General features: G+C 40.5%; 1 pseudogene; it reads right to left on the bottom strand.

The window, feature by feature from the left end:
* Nucleotides 1-2,127: 2,127 nt before the first annotated feature.
* Nucleotides 2,128-3,378, bottom strand: LOC101414648 (polymerase delta-interacting protein 3 pseudogene; annotated as a pseudogene).
* Nucleotides 3,379-24,071: the final 20,693 nt, after the last annotated feature.

Genomic DNA, 24,071 nt, shown 5'->3' with positions numbered 1-24,071 from the left:
CTGGGAAACCAATACTTTAAATTTATTCTTAGAATTTTTTTTTGTTGTTGCTTTTCTAAATAGGGTCTTTTCTTTTATAGCTTTTAACCAACTAGTTTTATACATGTGAGTGCTTTTTTAAAAGCAATAACAAATGTTTATTCAGAAATGCTTTTTTAAAAGAAATAACAAATGTTTATTCAGAAATGCATAAGCATTTGTTATTGCTTTTAAAAAAGCACTCACATCTCTCCTTTGAACGAGAGACACAGATGGGTAATGTATGGGTGTGGGAGGTGGGGAGTGAGGCAGAGATTGGTCCACCACCTTCTCTCCCCTGTTTCCCAAGATGACGTCATGTACAGAAGAAGAAGCAAACACGTTCCACTCCCCCGACCCCACCCCTGCCACCTTTTAAAGCGTGGGATGCAAGGGGAGGCTGCAGCTAGGTTCAGGGAAACTACGAGAAACGAAGCATGTCTGGCACGGGAAGAGAAGGGAGGGGTAGAGCCTTCCAGGGGTGTATTTCCCACCCCTCCTCCAGGCAGAGTCCAAGCAATGATCCGGCTGTTTTCAGCACCTGAAAAGCCAGGCCTCCTGCCTTCTGGGAAAGTGGGAGGAACGTCTTCCAGCTACTGAAGACACCTCCGCTCGCATCCATTGCAAGGGGCACAAGGGGAGAAAAGCAGCGTTCCTGGGAAGCACCTGAAAGTGGGGTGCCTTCCTTGCTCCTCGCGCTTCCCGGAGGCCTGAAGCTGGGCTGAAACCCTGGGTCCCTCCTGCTCGACAGGTTAAGCAACTGTGGAAACATGAATTTCTAGGTTTTTCTTCCCTGGGCTAACCCCAAGCAGGTCCTGTGAGGTTCTGGGTTCTGCAGGCCCTGGGTTTGCTTTCTAGCCCCGAGCCTCTCACAGCACTTGCTCTTGCTTTTGTGGCGCTCCCAGGGCCCTGCTATGTCACCCACTCCAGCTCTGAGAGCCTGCACTCCCCGCAGACCCGGCAAACCCACAGAACACTGAACCTGCAGGCCCGACCAACCAGCAGAAGACTGAGAAGGATACCAGGAGCAGGGCCGCCCGGGCAGGGGAGGGGCCACATGCCTGGCCCGTGCTGGGGGGACTACCCCCTGGCTTGCCGAGAAGTGCTGCTCTGCTCCCTTCAACACCTCCCTCCCCCCACACACACACCCACCTTGCTAAGGCAGGAAAAGACTCTTGTGGTTATAGATGGGTGGGTGACTCACAGTGGAAGGGACAGTGCCAAACGGTGGCAGCTGGATACGCGCCTCTCAGCATCCTTGACTATTGTCCTACAGATATTTGAGGGCAGAGAAAAAGAGCCAGGGGCGAGCTGCAGCTGTAATACCATCTCCCAGTCAATGTTCTCCCGTCCCGCAGGGTCACGGCACACGGCGCCAAGCCTCTGAAGCTCTGAGTGAAGAGCTGACCCAGGCCGCATTGGCACCAAACCGCGTGATGAGTGTCACGCTGGATGAGGACGGAAGAGCTACCAGGCTAAGCCCCTCCTAGCAGTGACAATCCAAAAGGCCAAAAGAGCTGGGGCAGAGCACTCGGCGCAACTCAACAAGGAAGGGAGATGTGGGCTCTGAGAATTCACTCTGCGTTGCCCGAGACAGCAAGGACCTTCCAAACCAAGAGCCGGGGGTGCCCTTCGTAGCAGAGTGGCAGCCTCTTCCTGCCCTTGCCACACGGTCTTCTCCTGACCACCAGGGGGTCTGGAGCCAACCATCCTGAGAAGACCTGATCCCCACCCAGGCCACCGTCACTGATGGGGCCGGAGCGGCTCAGCGACGCGGCTCCCACAGCAACGGCAGCAGGTTGACAAAGAGAGGGCGGAAGGCACCCTCACCCCCCGGAGAAAGCAGCCTTCTTCAACAGCCCCCGCCCTGCCGTCCACGGAGACAAGAGGGCCTCCAAGAGAATTTAGTGCTCTGCTGCTGGTAAGAATTCAGTTTGGGGCCGAGAAACACAAGCCTACCTGGGCAATGGGATGGATGGGGAAAAAAGAAAACATACGACAGGAAACGTTAACACGCAGAAGAGACCACGACACGGGAGGCGGTCCGGTCCAGTAAGGAAGAGCACTGTCCCCGGCGAGCCTTCCCACGCACGGGGGCCTCGGTCCCGCTCACCACAGCTTTGCTTTGGGGAACAGAGCCATCCTCCTCTGCCTCCACTTCGGGCTGCCCTGCACCCCTGCCCAAAGCCTGACTTTGAATTCTAGGGTCTATGTGGCCCCTGAGGACTTGAGGGGCACCTTCAGGACGGAGTCAGGGCCCACTTGGGCAGGACGGTTGGATGAGGAGCAGACATCACGCCCCGAGGCAGCTCGCTCGTTTCCACTGAGGGGCCGTCGTCACCCAGCCGTGGCAGGGTGGGCTGGGCTGCGGAGGAAACGTTGCCATGCCTGCGAAGGTGGCACTTGATTGGTTACCCACCCGGGCCCTGGTTGTTGTACTTCTTAAGTGAGGTGATGGCATTGTCCCTCTTCACAAAGACCACTTCCGCTGCTCCAGGGTGGACCAGCCAAGCGGGTGTGGGGGCGCCACACATGCAGAAAATCTCAGTGATGTCCCCCTTGGTGACTGGAGGGTGCAGATGGTCCAAGTCATCTTGGTGCCTTCCAGGGGGCTGGGACAGGCTCTTGAAGGGGTTCCTCTTTGTTCACCGGAGTCCAGGACTTGTGTTTGAATAGAGGAGGGAGAAGTGGGGCTGTGTATGAATCGTTATGGACAACTTTGGTGAGAGACGGAGTCTTGGACAATGAAAGCTTGGAACCGCTCAGCCCAGCCCCATGGTGGAGGAGGCTGCCCGGGGCTGCAAAGTGTGTCTCTTTCCTAGAAACAGGAGCTATAACGTCACGGTCTTGGGCCAGATCTTACAGGTTCTACCTGGCCTGGTGGTTACTGACCACGTTGCTCTCATTCCAGCAGGATGGGCATGAAGTGGTACCGTGGCCTCCTGTGGTGGAACCGGGATGGCTTTGGGGAGCTTCAGAGCAAGAGTCACCATCCCGATGGGTGGGCTCACGAGGGCCGCAGGACAGCTCCGCTTCGAGCTGATCTTCTCCCCAGCACCCCACCGCCTGCCGGGGCTTCTGAGGCCCCGGGCTCTGCTCCTTGCCAGAGTTCAGCATCTCTTTGACATCCTGCACTCCCCCTTTGATCCGAAACCGGGCATCTTTCTGCAAAAGCTGCTCCTGGGCATCCTTGGTTCCCAGCCTGAGCTGGGCATCCGAGAGGCAAATCCTCTGCTGGGCATCAGCGCCCTGCTGGAGGGTGGCAGTGCAGGCTGGCTGGCTGGGAAGCCTCAGCCGGATCCCAACCCGAGATCACACACCTCCAACGCCTGTTCTTCGCCACCGCCCTGCGCCCCCCATTGGGCTCCTCCAGGGCTCCAGACCCTCCTGCATCACCGAGCTAGCAGAGAAGCAGCGCCCACTCGCTCCGTCATCGTCCTGCTTCTTCTGCAGCTACTAGTTGCTTCAATGTGAGTGCTTTTTGATTTCCATATTTAAAAATGGAATTGACTGGATTCTGCTTGGGTTGGTAATGTTTTCAGTAATCCTCTTTTTCCATATATACTAGGGATCTGCAATCTAGAGCCTATGGATCAAATCCACCTGAAGTCTGTTTTTGTACAGCTGAGAGCTAAGAATGGTGTTTATGTTTTTAAAAGAATGGCAAAAAAAGAAAAATATGAACAGAAACTATAGGCAGTCCTCAAAGCATAGGTATTTACTATCAGTACTTTAAAGAAAAAGTTTGTTTACCCTGGCCCTCAAAGTATGCAATAATATAATTGACTACCTTTTCAATTCTTACAGTATCTAATTTGTCTTTCTTTTTAAATTACTTTTTCTGGTACCTGATGATAGTGGACTTCTTTGTCCTGCTTGCTGTCTTTAATGGGATTCTTTCCTTTATTCATGTTTTTAGGAAGATACTGGGCTTTCAGGTCATTATAGGTATACTGTATAACGTTAGAACAATTACTCATCTGTTCTTTTGTTGTTGTTATTGTTTTAAAGATTTATTTTATTTATTTCTCTCCCCTTCCCCCCATTCTCTGCTCTCTGTGTCCATTCACTGTGTGTTCTTCTACGTCCATTTGTATTATCCAGCAGAACTCGGAAAGTGCATCTCTCTTTTGTTGCATCATCCTGCAGCATCAGCTCTCCATGTGTGCGGCGCCACTCCTGGGCGGGCTGTGCTTTTTTCACATGGGGTGGCTCTCCTAGCGGAGTGCACTCCTTGTGCATGGGCCACCCCTACGCAGGGGCGCCCCTGCATGGCACGGCACTCCTTGCACAGGGCAGCACTGCACATGGGCCAGCTCACCACATGGGTCAGGAGGCCTGGGTATAGAACCCTGGACCCTCCATATGGTAGGCGGATGCTCTATCAGTTGAGCCACGTCTGCTTCCCCATCTGTTCTTATTTTCTTGAGCATTTTACAGAAGAAATGGAGGTTTAATATTACAAAGTATTTTTGAGCGTCTCTGAAGATGGTTATATGAATTTATCTTTTAACCAATTAAAATAGTTACTTTAAAGTTATTTTTCAGTACTGAATCATCCTTTAATTTCTGATATCGACCTTTTGTTCTCATGAGATAAGTTTGTTTATTTTTATGTAAACTTTGTTAAGTTCACTTGATATATAAAAATAATTTGAAGGCTTTCCTTTCTAAATTTCAAAAACAGAGTTGGTTTATTTCTTTTCTAAATGTTGGTAAGAATTCACCAGTGAAACTGTCTTGGCTCGGAGTTTTGCTTGTGGGAAGGTGTGGTGGGTTGAATTATGTACCCCAGAATAAAAGCGTGTTCTTCATCTTGAGCCTCATTCCTGTGGATGTAAATAGGACCTCTGGAAGATGCTTGTCTAGTTCAGGTGTGGCCTCACTGAATGAGGTCAGGGCTTAATCCACATTGCTGGAGTCCTCAACCAGCAGAAGAGATTCAGACAGAAAAAAAACAAAACAAGGCTTAGGAGAACCCAGAAGAGAAAGGAGAGGACAAGGGCATGGTCAGTGACAGGGAAAGCCAAGGAACCCAAGGTCACGAGCAGACAGCCCAGAACACCATAGTCTGCGTGAAAGCATCACCGTGCTGACACCTTGATTTTGGACTTCTTCTAACGTCAAAACTATGATGTATAAATACCCATTGTTTAAGCCAACCCATTTCTTCGACATTTGTCTTTAGCAGCCTGGGAAACAAAGACCAAAGATTTTTTTTTTTTTTTTAAGATTTATATTTTTAATTTATTTCTCTCCCCTCCCCCCGCCCAGTTATCTGCTCTCTCTATTCATTCGCTGTGTCTTCTGTGACTCCTTCTGTCCTTCTCAGCAGCACTGGGAATCTGCTTCTTTTTGTTGCGTCATCCTATTGTGTCTGCTCTCTGTGTGTGCAGCGCCACTCCTGGGCAGGCTGCACTTTCTTTCGCGCTGGGCGGCTCTCCTTACGGAGTGCACTCCTTGTGCATGGGGCTCCCCTATGTGGGGACACTCCTGCGTGGCATTGCTCTCCTTGCGCGCATCAGCACTGCGCATGGGCCAGATGCACACGGGTCAAGGAGGCCCTGGGCTTGAACCACGGACCTCCCATGTGGTAGGCGGATGCCCTATCCTATGGGCCAAGTCTGCTTCCCAAGACCAAAGGTTTTTGTTTTGTTTTGTTTTTGTTTTTGTGTTTAGGAGGCACCAGGGACTGAACCCAGGACCTCCCATGTGGGAAGCAGATGCTCAACCACTTGAGCCATTTCTGATCCCAAAGACACAAGGTTTTTAACTACAATTTCTTTAATAGATATAAAGTGATTCAAGTTATCTATTTTTTCTATTTATGTATTTATTTATTTCTCCCCCCTCCTGCTGTCTGTGTCAATTTGCTATGTGTTCTTCTGTGACCGCTTCTATCCTTATCAGTGACAGCAGGGATCTCTGTTTCTTTTTGTTGTGTTGAGTGAGTTTTGGTAAGTTTATAGCTTTCAAGAAATGTATCCATTGTTTCTAAGTTGTACAATTCATGGGCATGGAATTATTTATAATAATTAGGATTTCTCCTCTTTTATTCCCAATATTGCTAATTTATGTCTTTCTCTTTTTTTTTCTTTCATGGTCTGGGTAGATGTTTATCAATTTTATTGATCTTTTTAAAGAATCAGTTTTGGCTTCAATGATGTTCTTTGTTTTGTTCTTGATTTCATTGATTTTAGTTCTTTATTATTTTCTTCTTTCTCTGTGCTTTGTTTTAATTTATTTTTCATTTTTAGTTTCCTAAGGTGGAAGCTTAGATTATTGATTCAAAATCTTTCTTTTTTCCTTTAGAAGCATTTAATGCTATAGTTTTCCCACTAAGCATTGCTTTAATTGCATTCCACAAATTTGAATACATGGTATTTTCATTTTATTCAGTTCAAAATGTTTTCTAATTTCCCTTGAGATTTCCTCTTTGACCCAAGGTTGCTTAAAAATATATTGATAATTTCCAAATATTTGGTCATTTTCCAGATATCTTTCTGTTATTTATTTCTAATTTAATACTGTAATGGACAGAGATATACTTTGCATGGTTTAAATTAATTTTTAAAAATTTAAGTTTGTTTTATGCCTCCGAATATGATCTGGCTTGGTGAATGGTCCACGTGCACGTGAAAAGAATTTATTCTGGATTGTTTGGTGAACTGTTCTATATATTTTAACTGTGGTAAATTGGTTGATAGAGTCACTCAGCTGTTATATTTCTTTGCTGTTATTTTGTTTATTAATTACTGAGGAATTGGCGTTGAAGTCTGTAAGTATAATGTAGATTAGACTACTTTTCTTTTTAGTTGCTTTTTTTTGTTTCATATATTTTATTCCCTTTTTACTATAAAATTTTTTTTTATTTTTAAAGAGGCTTCATGTAATAACAAAAATATAGGGGATTCCCAAATAACCCACCCCCTCCATCTCCCACACTTTCCCCCAATGGCAACATCTTTCATTAGTGTGGTACATTTATTACAATTGATGAACACATATTGAAGCATCACAGATAACAATGGACTGTAGTTTGCCCCACACAATTTTATAGGTTTTTACAAAATGTATTATGGCCTGTATCAATTATTGCAATGTCAGCTTTATATATTTTTAAATTGTTGTTAGTTGTGTTTACATTTAGGATTTTAAGGTGAATTAACCCTTTTATCATTATGTAATATTCCTGTTTATCCCTGATAATTTTCCTTGTTCTTAATTCTTTGATATTAATGTAGCCATTCTAACTCTTTTGATTAGTGTTTATTCTTTTTTTTTCAGCTAATTTATCTTTTCTTATCCTTTTAATCTTAATCTATCTGTATCATTATATTTACATCTGTCTTCTGATAGATATCACACTGTTGGGGGGTTTTTTGTTATCTACTCTGACACTCTGTCTTTTAATGGTTATGTTTGAACCATTTACGTTTAATGTAATTATTGATAGGACTGAATTAATTCTACCTTTTATTTATTTATTTGCCCCTTTTGTATATTTGTTTCTTTGTTCCTCTCTTTCCTCTTTTTTGCATTTGTTTGAATTATTTGAATCAGTTTTAGTTTTCCATTTTAACTTATCTACTGACTTTGTTGGATAGAATATTTTGAATTTTTTTCAAGGGTTGCTCTAGGGATTATAGTACATTTACCTATCTTCATATTCTACACAGAATCTAAACCTCAAGTAAAATGTAGATTTACAAATATACAAGTACCTTTTCCCACACCTCTTTTTGTTATAGCCATTACATGTAATACATTTACATATATCAAAAGTTCTTGCAGACAATGTAATAATTTTTTTTTCAATAGTGATAAATATTTTAAAGAACTTAAGAGGAGAAAGTTATTTTATTATCCATGTCCAAATAGTTACATTTCTTTTGCTCTTCCTTCATTTATCTGAAGGGCTTCCTTCAGCATTTCTTTTAGAGCAGATCTGCCAATGACAACTTTTCTTAGTTTATTTTGTCTTCATTCCTGAAGGATATTTTTGCTGAATATAAAATTTTACGTTCTTTTCTTTCAGCACTCTGAAGTTGTCAATTTACTGTTTTTCAGCATTCATAGTTTCTGACAAAAAATCCTCACTTGTTTAATTACGCTTTTTTTAGTTTTTAAAATTAAAGTTAATAGATCACAAAGAATGTTACATTAAAAAACATTAAAAAACATAAAAAACATAAGAAGTTTCCATATACTCCAGTCCCCACCCCATCATTTTTGTAAATTGTATTTTTTTTAAGATATATATATCACACAAAAAAGTTACATTAAAAAATACAAGAGGTTCCTGGATACCCTGCCCCCGCCCCACTCCTCCCACACCAACAACATCCTCCATCATTGTGGCATACTCATCACACTTGATGAACACATTTGGAGCATTGCTGTACCACACAGATAATAGTTTACCATGTAGTTCACACTCTCTCCCAGTACATTCAGTGGGTTATGGCAGGATATATAAAGTCCAGCATCTGACCCTGCAATATCATTTAGGACAACTCAAAGTCCCAAAAATTCCCCCACATCATATCTCTTCATCCCTCTCCCTGTCCTCAGCAACTACTGTGGCCACTTTTTTCACCTCAGTGCTATAATTTCTTTTATTACTAGTCACAATAGTTTTATAGTAGACTATCAATAAGTCCACTCTAATTCATAGGATTTCTTCTTTATAATTGATTTTCAGCACCTTGATCATGATGTGTCTGGGTGTGGTTTTCTTTGAGTTTGTCCTATTTGGGACTTGCAGGTTTCTTGATTCTGAAATTGATAACTTTCACCAAATTTAGGGAATTTTTAGCAATTGTTTCTCAAATGTTTTTCTCTATCTCAATCTTGTTCTCTCCTTTAGGAACTCCAATGATATTGTTCCATTAGTCCTTGAAACCCTATTTTTTTTCTGTTCTTTGGATTGGGTCATTCCTATTAATCTACTTTATTTGCTCTTTTCTCTGTCATTTATGTTCTTCTATTAAGCCCATTCAGTTAAGTTTTTATTTCATATATTGTATTCTTCAGTCCTAAAATTTCTATTTTGTTATTTTTTATAGTTTTGATTTATTGTTGAGAAAGTCTATCTTTCCTTTCATTTTGAGAGTGTTCTTCTTTGCTCCATAGAGAATGGATATTACAGCTGCTTTGAAATATTTTTCTGATAATTTCAACATTTGTGTCATCTTGGGGATGGCATATGCTGATTGTCTTTTCCCATGGTCAGATGGGAAAAATCTTCATATGTCGGTCACGATTCTTGGTATGTTGAGCAATTTTGGATTGTATCCTGGACATTTTGAAAAAATCTTAGTGACATTTTGGGCCCTGTGAACACCTTCTGGAGAATGTTGATTTTTTGTTTGTTTGCTTCACAAGTGAATCAACTCATATAAGTTCAGACCTCAAGTTCTGTCTTCCCTTCTGTGGATGCTGGTTCCAATGTCAGTTCACTGAAAGCCTTTGCTATTCATTTTGGATCTGCTTTTCTTATAGCCATTCTGACATTAGTTTGGGACTTAGGTGGTGATGATATCATAGTTTGTGTTCTTGAAGACTTCCTTAAGCTTCTCTGAGTGTGGTCTGCATATGCACAGTTTATGGGCTAATCCCAGATCATCTATTGATGCATATACAGACTGAAGGCTCCCTCTTCTCCAGCTCTCTCCTCTATGGACTTTCTTCCACACACTCCCAGGGCCCTTTTCTACACAAAGATTGGTTTTCTCAGAGTTTTTCCCTCCCATGCCTTTCACAGGTCTATGTGACTGAGGTAAAGCAGTAAAATTTATTTTGGAGACAAATAATAATGACTTCCATCACAATAATAGGAAATGTAGCTAAAATGACCTAAACTATTAGGACATTCACTCTCTCCCTCTGGAGGGAGGGAGACTCCTGGGCTGGTTGCATCAATGGCTCACAGGTGTCAGAGATCTGGCATCCTCAGTGGGTTGGCTTTTTCCTGCCACTCAAAGGACTACATTTGCTTACATCAATATGGGGAAAAGAGAAGAGAACATTCTTCTTGTGTGTCTCTCCCCACATTTATTTTGAAGTCTAAAAGTGTATAATTGTACGGCATAATTTAGACTTAATTATCTCTAAACTGCTTTAAGCTGTCTATACCCTGCTTCTGCCTGTAGGGCAAATTCTGGGAAGGAGAGCCTGACACAAGCTTCCTGTTCCCACCTGATAGATGGGCTCTGACATACAGGCATCCCAGTATGTGTATAGGTATTAATCTGGTCCCTACAGAAAAGGGTCAGAGTACAACTGGCCCCACATCTTTCTGGGACGTATGGGGCATGGCCAGTAACGACAGCAGAAGCTTCTCCTACCATTTTTTTTTTTTTAAAGAAGGTACCAGGGATTGAACCCAGGACCTCACACATGGGAAGCAGGCACTCAACCACTTGGGCTATATCTACTCCCCTCTCCTACCATTTTTAAAAAATATTTATTTATATTTATTTTTCTCCCATTTCCCCCCATCTGCTCTCTGTGGCTATTCGCTGTGTATGTTCTTCTGTGCCAGCTTGTATTCTTGTCAGCAGCACCAGGAATCTGTGTTTATTTAAAAAAAATTTTTTTCTCTCTCCTTCCCTGCCCCCCCCCAAGTTGTCTGCTCTCTGTGTCCATTCACTGTGTGTTCTCCTGTGTCCGTTGTGTTCTTGTCACTGGCACCGGGAATCTGTGTCTTTTTGTTGTGTCATCTTGCTGCATCAGCTCTCCGTGTGTATGGTGCCACTCCTGGGCAGGCTGCACTTTTTTCGCACTGGGTGGCTCTCCTTACGGGATGCATTCCTAGTGCGTGGGGCTCTGCTACATGGGGGACACCCCTGCATGGCACGGCACTCTGTGTACATCAGCACTGTGTGTAGGCCAGCTCATCACATGCGTCAAGAGGCCCTGAGTTTGAACACTGGACTTCCCATATGGTAGGCAGATGCTCTATCCATTGAGCTAAATCCACTTCCCACATTTTTTTTATTTAACAGTTTTCTTATGTAACGATTAAAAAAAAACTACTATAAGCATTACATTGTATAAATATCCAATTTGTTTATCCATTTTCCTATTAATAGATATTTGTATTGTTTCCAGTTTGGGGATTTTATGAGTAAAATTGCTATATACTTTCTTGTACATATCATTTTGTGAACATATACACTCAGATTCCTTGGGTATAAACCTAGGAGTAGAATTGTCACTTTATTAAACAAAATTGTCCAACAGTTCTCCAAAGGGATTGTACTTATACTCCCACTAGCAATGTATGAGATTCCAGTTGCTTTTCCTCCTTACCTACACATGGTCTTGTCCATCTTTTTAATTTTAACCAATCTGGTAGGTTTAGTAGTTTTTGGTGGTTTTTTTTTTTTTGGTGGTTTTAATTTGTGTTGCTCAGATGAATAGGATTTTGAGCTCCTTTCAAATGCTTATTGGCTATTTGGATATCATCTTTTGTGAAGTTCCTGTTCAAATCTTTTGCCCATTTAAAAAAAGTCTTCTTCCTATTGTTTTGTAGGAATTCTTAATGTATTTTGGATATCTGTCTTGTGTTGGATTTATGCAAGGTAAATATTTTTCTCCCAGTCTGTGCCTTGCCTTTTCACTTGTTAAATGTGATTATTGATGAGCATAGGCTTTGAACTTTAATGAAGTTCAATATCATTACATTTTTTTGGTTAACCTTTTTTGCATCTGTTTAAAAATATTTTTCTATCTCAGTGTCAGTAAGATAGTTTTCTCCACTGTCTTCTAGAAGCTTCATAGTTTTAGTCATCATGTTTAGTTCCATAGTTCATCTTAAATAAATTTTTCCTCGTGGTATCAAATAGGAGTATGAAATAGGGGTCATGGGTTAATTTTTTACAAGTGGGTACCCAATTGTTCTAGCACCATTGATTAAAAACATCTTCTTCCTTCCTTGAATCACATCGAGCAGTCTTCTAAAACAGCAAGAGCCTGTATTTGTGTGGCTTCATTTCTAGACCCTCTCTTCCACCCCATTGTCTGTTTGCCTATCTTTATGATAATATGCTAGTCTAAATTTATATACCTTTTTGGAAAATCTTGAAATATGAGAGAGTAAGTTCTTAAATTTTCCCTTCTTCATCAATATTTCCTTGTCTTTGTCATATACATTTTAGAATGAGTATTTCAGAAGACTCTTTTTAATCAAATTTTGGATTTCTGTTTGGCTTTCTATTACTTTAACACCCTCCTTGAATGAGGCTCTCGAGTTAGAAGATACTTGAATCCCTTCTCAGAGACTCTCTAATATTAAACTCTAGTTGCATCCTCTCTAGTTCTTTATATTTTACTATCTGCTTGGAGTTTTTATTTCTTTTTTGGGTGGCACAACTACTATTTCACAGATTTTGAGATTTTTTTTTTTGAGATAGTTTTGAGAATAGTACACAAAGAATTTACCCTGTCTGTAAAACAAACAAAAGAATGAATACGTCAATTTCTAAAAAAAAAAAAAAAAAAAAGGCTGCTGAGATTTTTATTGGGAATTTGTTGAATTTAGAGATCCATAGATCAATCTAGGGCTAAGTAACAGCTTAAAAATACTGAATGTTTCAATCCATAAACATTGTGTATCTCTTCATTTAAGTCTTTATTTTTTCCTCTGAAAAATGCTGTTATTTTCAGTGAAGCAGTCTTTCTTGTACTTTGTTAGATTTGCGCCTAGAAATTTGATGTTTTTCATGCTTTTGTAAATGTTACTGCTTTTTAGTTTCATTTTCCAATTGTTCACTGCTAGTATGTAGAAGTATAGTTGATTTTTGTATATTGACCAGTAATCTTGGTAAATTCACCTACTAGTTATAACGGTTTGTTTTTAGATTCCTTTGGATTTTCTATGTATATAATCATACCAGTGTGCATAAAGAAAATGTTACTTTTTCGCCAATATTTATGCACTTAATTTATTTTTCTTGCCTTATTGCACTTACCAGAAACTCCAGTATTACGTTAAATAAAAGTGACGAGAGTGTTATAGTAGGCTTTTAGAAAATATATTTTATTTCTGAGGGACCTCCCTTTTATTCCCAATTTTCTGAGAATATGAGCAGATGTTGAATTTTATCAGATGCTTTTAAAAAAATTATATTAAGATGTTCATGTGACTTTCCCTTTATTCTGTTAAAGTGGTGAATTAGACTGTTTTTAAAATTAATCTGATTTTGTCTTCTTGGGTAAGTCCCACTCAGTTATGATTCATTACCCTTTCATAGCTTGTTAAATTTGATTTGCTAATACTTTTTATTTAATTAATTTATTTTTTAATTTCTTTCTCTCCCCCCCCCGCATTGTCTGCACTCTGTATCCATTTGCTGTGTGTTCTGTGTGTGCTTGTATTCTTGTCAGTAGCACCAGGAATCTGTGTCTTTTTTTGTTGCATCATCTTGCTGCGTCAGCTCTCTGTGTGTGTGTTGCAACCCTGGGCAGGCTGCACTTTTTTCCTGCTGGGTGGCTCTCTCCTTACAGGGTGCACTCCTTGCTCATGGGGCTCCCCTACACAGGGGACACCCTTGAGTGGCATGGCACTCCTTGCGTGCATCAGCACTGCGTGTGGGCCAGCTCATCACATGGGTCAGGAGGCCCGGGGTTTGAACACTGGACCTCTCATATGGTAGGCAGATGCTCTATCCATTGAGCCAAATCTACTTCCCTGCTAATACTTTTTAAAGGATATTTTTGCGTTTATGTTCATGAGCAATATTGGTCTGAATTTGTTCTTTTTAGGTTTTAGCACCAGGGTTGTTCTTGCTTCATAAAAATAGTTGAGAAGTGTTCCCTCTTGAATTGAATGTATTTAAATATGGTTGATATTATTTCTTTATATGTTTAGTAGATTCACTGTGAGACATTGTGGGTCTGGATTTTTCTTCATGAGAAATTTTTTCTTTACAAATATGATTTCTTTAACAGATATAGGAATATTCACATTTTCTACTTCTTGTTTCAGTTTCAATAAGTTTGTGTTTCTCAAAAGTTTATTCATTCATCTAAGTTGCCAAATTTATTAACATTAAATTATCAGCATAATATCCTTCTGTCTTTACTTAATATCTTTAGGATTTGTAAGGATATCCCATTTTTCATACCTGATATTAGTAATTTGTGTTTACTTTCTGCTCTTCTTGATCAGTCTTCCAAAGGCTTCATCAATTTTACTCATTATTGTTCTATATCCACTATACATCTGTTTTATTTTCATTGATTTCTGTTCTTATCTATATTATTTCTTTCCTTCTATTTATTTTTCTAGCTCATTGAAATGGATGAGTTTAAAGTTATAAATTTCTCTTTATGTGATGTTATAGCAGCATAGCATTTATTTTCATATGTTATATTAACATTTGTCATTCAACTTGAATTATTTTCTTACTTATCTCATGTTTTATTCTTTGGCCAATGAATTATTTAGAAGTATGTTGCTTAGTTTCCAAAGAGTTGAATATTTTCTGCTTTTTTTTTTTTAATTTTTAATTTAATTCTATTGTGGTGTGAGAATATACTCTGTATTATTTCAGTTCATTGAATTTTATTAATATTTTCCTAATTGCTCAGCAGATAGTCTGTTTTGATGAATGTTCTAGGGGCACTTGGAAAATGAATATTCTGCAGTTATTTAATATAATACTCTAGAAATATCAAAGAGGTCGAGTTGGATAATACTGTTGTCCAAATCTTCTATAGCCTTACTGATTTTTTGTCTTCTTATTCTATCAACTAATGAGGGAGGTGTGTTAAAATATCTAGTTTTGATTGTGGACTTTTTTCTCTCTCCCTTTCATTCTGCCTATTTTTGTTTCATGTATTTTGAAGCTCTATTATCAGGTGCACATAAATTTAGGATTGTTATGTCTTCCTGATGAAAATTATCCTTTTATCAGATTAAAAAGTCACTCTTTTTTTTTTTTTAAAGATTTATTTATTTATTTAATCCCCCACCCCCACCCTGGTTGTCTGTTCTCTGTGTCTATTTGCTGCGTCGTGTTTCTTTGTCCTCTTCTGTTGTCATCAGCGGCACAGGAAGTGTGGGCGGAGCCATTCCTGGGCAGGCTGCACTTTCTTTCGCGCTTGGCGGCTCTCCTTATGGGGCGCACTCCTTGTGCATGGGGCTCCCCTACACGGGGGACACCCCTGCGTGGCAGGGCACTTCTTGCGCGCATCAGCACTGCGCATGGGCCAGCTGCACATGGGTCAAGGAGGCCCGCGGACCTCCCATGTGGTAGACGGACGCCCTAACCACTGGGTCAAGTCTGTTTCCCTAAAAAGTCACTCTTTATCTCTGATAATAACACTTGCCTTGAAGTCTAATTTGTCTGATGATAATATAGCCACACAAGCTTTCTTATGATTAATGTTTTTATGGTATATTCACCTGGTAACTTTCAACTTATCTATGTTCATATACTTAAAGTATGTGTCTTATAAGTAGCACAAAGTTGGGTTATGATTTTTGTCCAGTTTGAAAAATCTCTGAATTTTAATTGGTGTTTTGAGTCCAGTTAGCAGTTTGATATGGTTATGAATTCCAAAAATAGATGTTGGATTATGTTTGTAATCTGGACTATACCTGGGTGTGATTAAGTCATGATTAGGGCTTTGATTGGGCCCTGTCATTAGGGCGTTGAGTCCCCACCCACTAAGGCACCCACAGATAAAAGCCATGGCAAAGGACAAAGTTGAGGGTTCTTGATGTTGGAGTTTGATGCCAAAGTCTTAAGTTGGTGCCCTGGGAAAAAAGACAGCTGTTTGCCTAATAGTCTACAGCTGACCTTGTGGAGAGAGGCAAAGCCTAGAGAGCTGCGTAGATTACAGCTGACCTTTTGGAAAAAGCAGAGGCCCTGAGCCCAGAAGAACCCAGGAAGCCTGAACCCTCACAGACATCAGCAGCCATCTTGTACCAAGATGTGAAAATAGACTTTGGTGAGGGAAGTAACTTATGCTTTATGGCATGGTATCTGTAAGTTCCTACCCCAAATAAATACCCTTTATAAAAACCAACCAATTTCTGGTATTTTGTATCAGCACCCCTTTGGCTGACTAATACAGAATTTGGTACCAGGAGTAGGATAGTGCTTTTGCAATTACCAAAATGCTGGAACAGTTTTATAAATGGGTAAGGGGTATTTTTTGGAGGAATTGTGAGATGATTGATGGAAAAAGCCTAGGTCACTTTGAAAAGACTGATGATAGCAATATTAATGATAAAGGGACTTTTTATGATGCCTTAGAATTAAATGGTGTAACAATTATTGGAACCTGGAGGAAAGGTGATCCATATTTTAAAGTTGCAGAGAACTTAGCAAGATTAACGCCTGGTGTTTTATGGAAGGCAGAATTTGAAAATGGCAAGTCTGAGCATTTAGCTGAAGAAATTTCCAAAGTAAACCTGGAGAATGCAGCTTGGTTTCTGCTTGCAGTTTATAGCAAAATGCTAGGTGAGAGAGATATACTGAAGACTGAATATTAGGCACAAAGAAAACTGAAACTGATTCTGGAAATTCCAAGCCTCTGGAAATCAAGCTCCCTGATGAAACTGCCCCACTGGAGGACTTAACTAAACTGGACACTTATAAATCAGGATTGAAAATGCAGGTATGTCAGAAAGACTTGTGGAAAGCCTTACTGTCTGATGGCTTGGATCCCTGCTTCCTGCATGCTAAACCAACAGACTTTTGAGAGAGCTGTCTGAACAAAACCACTGTCAGCCTGGAATAACAGGGACATGGAAAGGAGAGATTGAAGGAGAAACAGCTTTAAGAGGAAAACCTTGGAAGCTGAGATCTGGAATTAGGACATGACCTTGGACCAAGAGAAGAACCCCACCCATGTGTGCAAGGATGGTGAATTTGCCGCAGCCATTGAAGAGGGTGGATGTTCTTGTTCTGGGAGATTTTTGCTGCCCTAGAGTACAGAGAGGGTGGAGCACATTCCCCAAGGATTAGGGCAGTTAAGCTTGGCACCCCACAGGTCTGAGAGGGATGGACCTGTCCCCCAGTGGTTAAGGAAGGTCAGGTGGTGAACTCATTGCACTGAGAGGGTTGAGCCTGTATGCCAGAGGTTAGGGGGAATGTTTTCTTCACTTCACTGTGTGAGGGGGGTTAAAACTCTAACCCAAAGATTGGGTAAGATGTGGCAATCACCCCAACACTCTTGGAGGGAGTGGTCTGGAGCTTGGTCAACACCCAGATGTTTGTTGAGGGTGGAACCAAGAAAATGAGCATTAGGCAAGCATGTGGGAAAGGGTGGGTTCCCATAAGGCAACAAGGAGAAGAAACCGTTATCTTAAGAATGACTCTCAGCCACCCAGCAAGAAAGAAAGTGCAGCCTGCCCAAGAATGGAGCCACATACCTGGAGAGCTGACACAACAAGATGACTCAACAAAAAGAAACACAGATTCTTGGTGCCACTGATAAGGATAGAAGCAATCACAAAAGAACACACTGGGGCAGGAGAGGGAAGGGGAGAGAAGTAAATAAATAAATAAATAAATAAATCTTTTTAAAAAAAAGAATGACTCTCAGTCTGAAATTGAATGGAGATGCCCTGCAGGTTTACTGAACTGTAGTGGGCCCCTAATTCATGTTTCCCTCCCAATTTCTCCTTATTGTAATGAAAATGTTTATCCTAGGTCCATTTGTGTATTGGAAACAGATAAATTGTTTTGTAAATTTCAGAGGTCTACTGCAGACAGGACTTTGCTCCAAGACAAACTATTTCTTTAAATTGATTGTGACATGATTTAGTACTTGCATTGTTACTGATTTAAGGCTTTTTCAAATATTGTAATGTCCTTTGGTAATTCAGAGGGTGAAGTGTAGCAGTTTGATATAGTTATGAACTCCAAAAATAGATATTGGATTGTGTTTGTAATCTGGTCTGTACCTGGGCATGATTAAGTTATGATTAGGGCTTTGATTGGGCCACGTCATTAGGGCATTGAGTCCCCACCCACCAAGGGTGGCAAAGGACAGAGTTGAGGGTTCTAAATGTTGAAATTTTGATGTTGGAGTTTGATGCCAAAGTCTTAAACTGGAGCCCTGGGGAAAGAAACAGAGTTGTCTGCCTGATAGTCTACAGCTGACCTTGTGGAAAAAACAGAGGCCCTGAGCCCAGAGGAACCCAGGAAGCCTGACCCTCGCAGACGCCGGCAGCCATCTTGTTCAAACATGTGAAAATAGACTTTGGTGAGGGAAGTAACTTATGTTTTATGGCCTGGTATCTGTAAGCTCCTACCCCAAATAAATACCCTTTATAAAAACCAACCAAATTCACCCCTTTGGCTGACTAATACCGTTCATTTATACTTAATGTAATCATTCATAATATCATATTTAAGTTTCTTATTTTGCTATTTGTATTTTATTAGCTACATTTGTTCTTTATTCCTCTTTCCTACTTCCTTTTTGATTTGTCACATTGTGTTCATTATTCCAGTTTATTTTCAATATTTTACTTTAACGTTTCATTTGTATGCTTTGGTTAGTATCTTGTAATAATAGATTCCTAGATTTCTTTTGTCATTCACCCACTATGACAAATAATGTTTAGGTGGAGTGTCCATTTATATACAGTCAATACAGATATATTTGGATATTTTTCTCTCACATTTCCTTTTAACTTTCTATTTTTCTTGATTGTTCTGTGTTTATTTTCCTTTCCTTTGTTTACCATCTTTTGCACTGACACTTTTTCATTTCATTTTCTCCTAAATTAGTTTGGAAGTTTTACACAATATTTGTATTCTTTTTTTAAAAAAAAAGATTTATTTTTTATTTATTTCTCTCCCCTTCTCCACCCTTCCCCTCAGTTGTCTGCTTTCTCTGTCCATTTGTTGTGTATTCTTCTGTGTCCACTTGTATTCTTGTCAGCGGCACCTGGAATCTGTGTCTCATTTTGTTGTGTCATCTTGCTGCGTCAGCTCTCTGTGTGTGCAATGCCACTCCTGGGCAAGCTGCATGTTTTTCGCACTGGGCAGCTCTCCTTATGGGGTGCACTCCTTGCGCATGGGGCTCCTCTATGTGGGGAACACCCCTACGTGGCACTCCTTGTGCACATCAGCACTGCATGTAGGTCAGCTCATCACATGGGTCAGGAGGCCCTGGGTTTGAACCTTGGACCTCCCATGTGGTAGGCGGATGCCCTATCCTTGAGCCAAATCTGCTTCCCCAATATTTGTATTCTTAATGATTACTTTAGAAATTCTAATATTTATAGTTACAAAAATCTGGAATCAGTTAATATTTTATTTTCTTTTGACAAAATTCCAAGAACCATAGAACAATTTATATGCTATGTGATCTGTATATTAATTTCATCTTAGCAAAAGAATTATAGAAGGAAAAAAGATAGGCCAAAATCAGTGACATGGAGGATGAACCTGAAAAAAAGTAGTTAAAGTGAAACATTATGGAAGATTTTAAGAATATGAGAGAAAAGGGGAGATATGGATGATAAAGATGATCCAACAAATGCACAATTGGTTTCTCTAAAGAAAAGAATGTAAGAAAGGAAAGATCCCAATAGATCCCAATAGATCATGGATGAAAATGTTTCTTAAATGATGTGAATCCAGGAAAGTGTTTTATAACTAATATGAATCTTGGTAAAGTGACTGAATTTCTAGGATTAAGAATTTTTAAATTAAAAATGATAAAATTAATCAATAGGCATCCAAACAAAATTTCAATTCACCTATGAGAAGGATACTATCAGGCTGGCTTGAGACTTCAACAACATTCTAAGGTAAGAGGAAAGTGAAGCAAGTTCTAAAAAACCTCAAGGAAAAGTGTGGCCCAATACTTTTATATACAACAACTCTTATTTTATATAAAGGCAATGACAGATATATTTAAGCATAAAAAATTTGGAAAAATACTACCTAAGAAATCTTAAATATCTATTAGATTGAACACATTAAATTGACATTTTTTTAGACTAAAAATGGTCAAATACATCAAATATATTGATGATAAAAAGATAATGGGAAAGTCATGTTAAAAGGATTTAACTATAGAGTGACAATTAGAAAGTGTGTAAATTATGGTTTTAGAAATGAATGTAAATGCTATAAATTTGACAAGATAAAAACAATATAAGGAATAGAAATCTTGAGATGGGGAAGGGAGAGGAGGTGAGTTTCATTGTGCTTATTTCTGTATCCTTAGTATGGGGAGAAAGGATGCTGGAGTCATTGAATCTGTTAAATCTGCAGCAGATGGCATGAACTGGATAACTTCAATCCATTTTTGTAATCCTGCTTTTACTACTCTTTTAAAAATAGAAATTCTAGCTCTCCCAGCATCCTTTGCAGCTAGGGGGAGCTGGATAACTCTATTTCTAACTGATGAGATTCAAGTGCTAACCTATTTGAAGAGGATTTCTTTCCTGAATAAAAAGACAAAGTCACAAAAGGAAAAGACTACGGTCCTGTTTTTTTGTTTGTTTTTGTTTTCTACCGCGAAAAAAGTATGTGGATGAGATCCCAGGAGGAATAGCTGTCACTAGCCCGCCCGGAAGTTGGTAGAACTAAAAAGGTGGAAGGAGCATGAGACTTTGATGAAATGGTGGAGCCACTGCCTATCCCAGGAATTTTTCTTTAGTTTTATTTTGTTGTTGTTATTTATTTTTTTATCCCAGGAATTTTTATTTAAGCTTTTCTTATTTAGGTCCTGGTTTGTCTGGTTCTTGGTTATTACAACCAAAGTCATTCTTATCTGATCCAGATCTTGGTCTCCAGAGGTGAGGTACTTGAAGTAACAGAGCTTAACAAATAAAATTGGTAGAGTCGGGGAGGCACCGATGCACTTAGCTTTAATGACATTGTCTGGAGGCAGACAAACTTGTGTTTTAATTTTGGTTCTGCCACTTACCAGCTCTGTGACCCTGGTCAAATTACTTAACCTTCCTAAGATCTACTTTCCTCCTTTTTTTTTTTTCTTTTTTGAGTTACCAGGGCTGGGGATTGAACTCATAAGTGGGAAGCCAGCACTCAACCGCTGAGCCACATTGGCTCCCCTGAGTTGGTTTTTTCATTTGTTTGCTTATCATTTGTTTTTAGGAGGCACCTGGAACCGAACCTCGGGACCTCCCATGTGGGAAGCAGGCGTTCAACTGCTTGAGCCACATGCATTCCCTCCTCATTTTAAAGCTGGATAATAAAAATACTATTTTGTAATATTATTTTGCACATTAAAAGAGAACTATATGTATGCAGCTTAGCACAGTGCCTGGTGTGTAGTTGTGTCAATTATTCGTAGCTCTTTAAAAGCCAAATGTCAGCCTGGTGACCCTGCCTGTCTGAGATAAGGTTAGACCTGGTCTGCACCTCTATTACACAGACTCATAAAAACCCAGAGCTCATCTCTGTTAGGCAGGCTCCTAAGGTGGTTCTCAATGATCTTCACTTCTTGGGAGTCATGCCTTGTATGACCCCCTCCTCTTATGTGAGGGCTGAACCAAGCGATTTCCTTTTAGAAATGTGGCAGAGTGGAAGGGATGTCACTTCTCTGATAAGGTTACAAAGATTGTGGCTTCTGTTTTTGCAAGCAGACTCTTCTTGGCTCTCTTAGCTTGCATGCTTTGATGAAACTACTTACCATGTTGGGGAGACCCATTTGCCAAGAAGCCAGAGAAGATCTAAACACTGCCAACAGCCGTGTGATCATGGAAAAGGGTCTTTCTCCAGCCGAGCCTTCAGGTAAGACCTCAGCTTTGGGCAATATCTTGACTGAAGCGTTGTAAGAGATCCTGAGTCAGAGGTCCCAGCTAAGCCATGCCAGAATCCTGACATCCAGAAAATGATGAGGTAATAAATACATGCTCTCTTAAGCTGCTAAATTTTGGGGTAGTTTGTTACTAGCAGTCAATAAATAATACACTTCCCTAGAGTACTGCCATGTTCTCAGACTTCTCTTTGCCATTCCTTCTAGTGTCTGGGCACAAAAACATCTAGTCACATAGAAACATATTGGAAGTTATGTTTACTGAGGATTGGGCATAAGGGAGTGTTCATCTCCTTCTCTCCTTCTTTCCTTCTTCTCTGAGCAATGGGCAACAGCAAATTCTTTCGCTTAAATTGGGCAGAGCAACTCAACTCACACTCAGGCCCAAGCACCTGTCAGAAAAGAGTTTGCTTCCTAAGAGAAATTCTGGAGAATCCACGTCTTTCCATTTTGTTACATTGTATTATTATGGCCACTAGTGAACCAAAACAAAATGAAAAGCAACCGTGGAAAATGAAATATAAGTGATGGGTTTAAAGATTAGAAGTATACGTACCAATTTAGAAATACAAAGATCAAGTAAAAATAAATTGGTGTAATAATAAAATGAACAATATTATAAATATTTGTTTTCAACGTTTTGCCTTTCATCACTATAATAGCTGTTGCCCTGTATGTACAGTGGCAAAGCACTTTCTTTCATTTCTTTCTCAGTGTCTACATCCATTCCTTAAAAATTTTTTTTTTCTAATTTTTTATTTTGTCTTCAAAAAAGTTTTAGATCACAGTAATTCACATATACAATATAGGGGACTCCCATATATCCAATATCAAACCCTTTCCCCTTCCCCAGCAATGATCTTTTTACATGTCCATGTTACATTTGCTGCAGCTGATGTACAGATTTTGAAACATAGCTTTCAAACATTGTTCCATTTTTGTTTACATTATGGTTTATATTTTAGACTGTACAAATTTCTAAATTTTTAGTTTCCTGATATTTTACATTATTGTTTACTTTTTAGCTTATAAACTTGTATACATTTTTGGAGTACATTAACATGTCCTATATCCATTGTTACATGATCTTGTGGAACACTTCGATTGCCCCCCAGTTGCACTGCTTCCTTCTATTCTTTACCTCTCTCCCCTCCCCTCGGGGCCCACAGCGACAATCAATCTTCACTACTTGAGGGACCAGATTTACAGAGACTTGCAACAATGCTGAGGGTTTAACATACTAGACTGCCCTAACCCATTGGGAGTCACCGATTCTCTTGTTTCTCTCAAGGGACACAATTCTCCCCATTTGAAAACATCACGGGGCGGCAGACTTGGCCCAGGGCGTCCATCTACCACATGGGAGGTCCGCGGTTCAAACCTCCTTGACCCGTGCTGATGCGCGCAGGGAGTGCCCTGCCACGCAAGGGTGTCCCCGTGTAGGGGAGCCCCACACGCAAGGAGCGCACCCCGTAAGGAGAGCCGCTCAGGGTGAAAGAAAGTGCAGCCTGCCTAAAAATGGTGCCGCACACACAGAGAGCTGACACAACAAGATGACACAATCAAAAGAAACACAGATTCCTGTGTTGCTGACAACAACAGAAGCGGACAAAGAAGACACAGCAAATAGACACAGAGAACAGACAACCGGGGTGGGGGGCGAAGGGGAGAGAAATAAATAAATAATAGTTTAAAAAACAACAACACATCAGTTCTCCCCAGGATGTGGGTACACCTTCACACTCATTGTATGGTCTCCACCCAATGATTTAACACACTGTGACAAACTGAACACTTGGGTTAGTGCTAGTGTTGGTGTATACTCAGGAGACTTGAATCTCTGGACAATCCCTGTGCCAGCTGGGCCCTGAGCCTCAGCCGAGTTGCAACTCCTACTCTCTGGTTTGTTGGACTTATGCAAGTCAGCTAACAGGGAGGTGATGATGGTCAGTCACCACACAGGGAACTGAGAGTGCCTAAAACTGCAAGCAGAAGAATTGCATCCATCATCCATGTGGAATCTAAGCCCCTTCTCAGTATAGAGGTGGAGTGGACATCACCATTCCAGGGCCCACAGAACGGAGGAATAAAATATGGATTAGAGTGGACTTACTGATATTCTACTATAAAACTTTTGTGGCTACTAATAGAAGAAATTGTATCATTGACAGGGAGAAAGTGGCCACAGTGGTTGCTGAGGGCAGGGAGAGGGAAGAAGAGATGTGATGAGGGGGCATTTGGAGTTGTCCTAAATGATATGGCAGAATCAGATGCTGGACATTATATAT

Source organism: Dasypus novemcinctus, chromosome 20 (assembly GCF_030445035.2).
Source record: "Dasypus novemcinctus isolate mDasNov1 chromosome 20, mDasNov1.1.hap2, whole genome shotgun sequence".
In the NCBI taxonomy this organism is placed as follows: Eukaryota; Metazoa; Chordata; class Mammalia; order Cingulata; family Dasypodidae; genus Dasypus; species Dasypus novemcinctus.
This window is presented reverse-complemented; position numbering and strand designations above follow the sequence as displayed.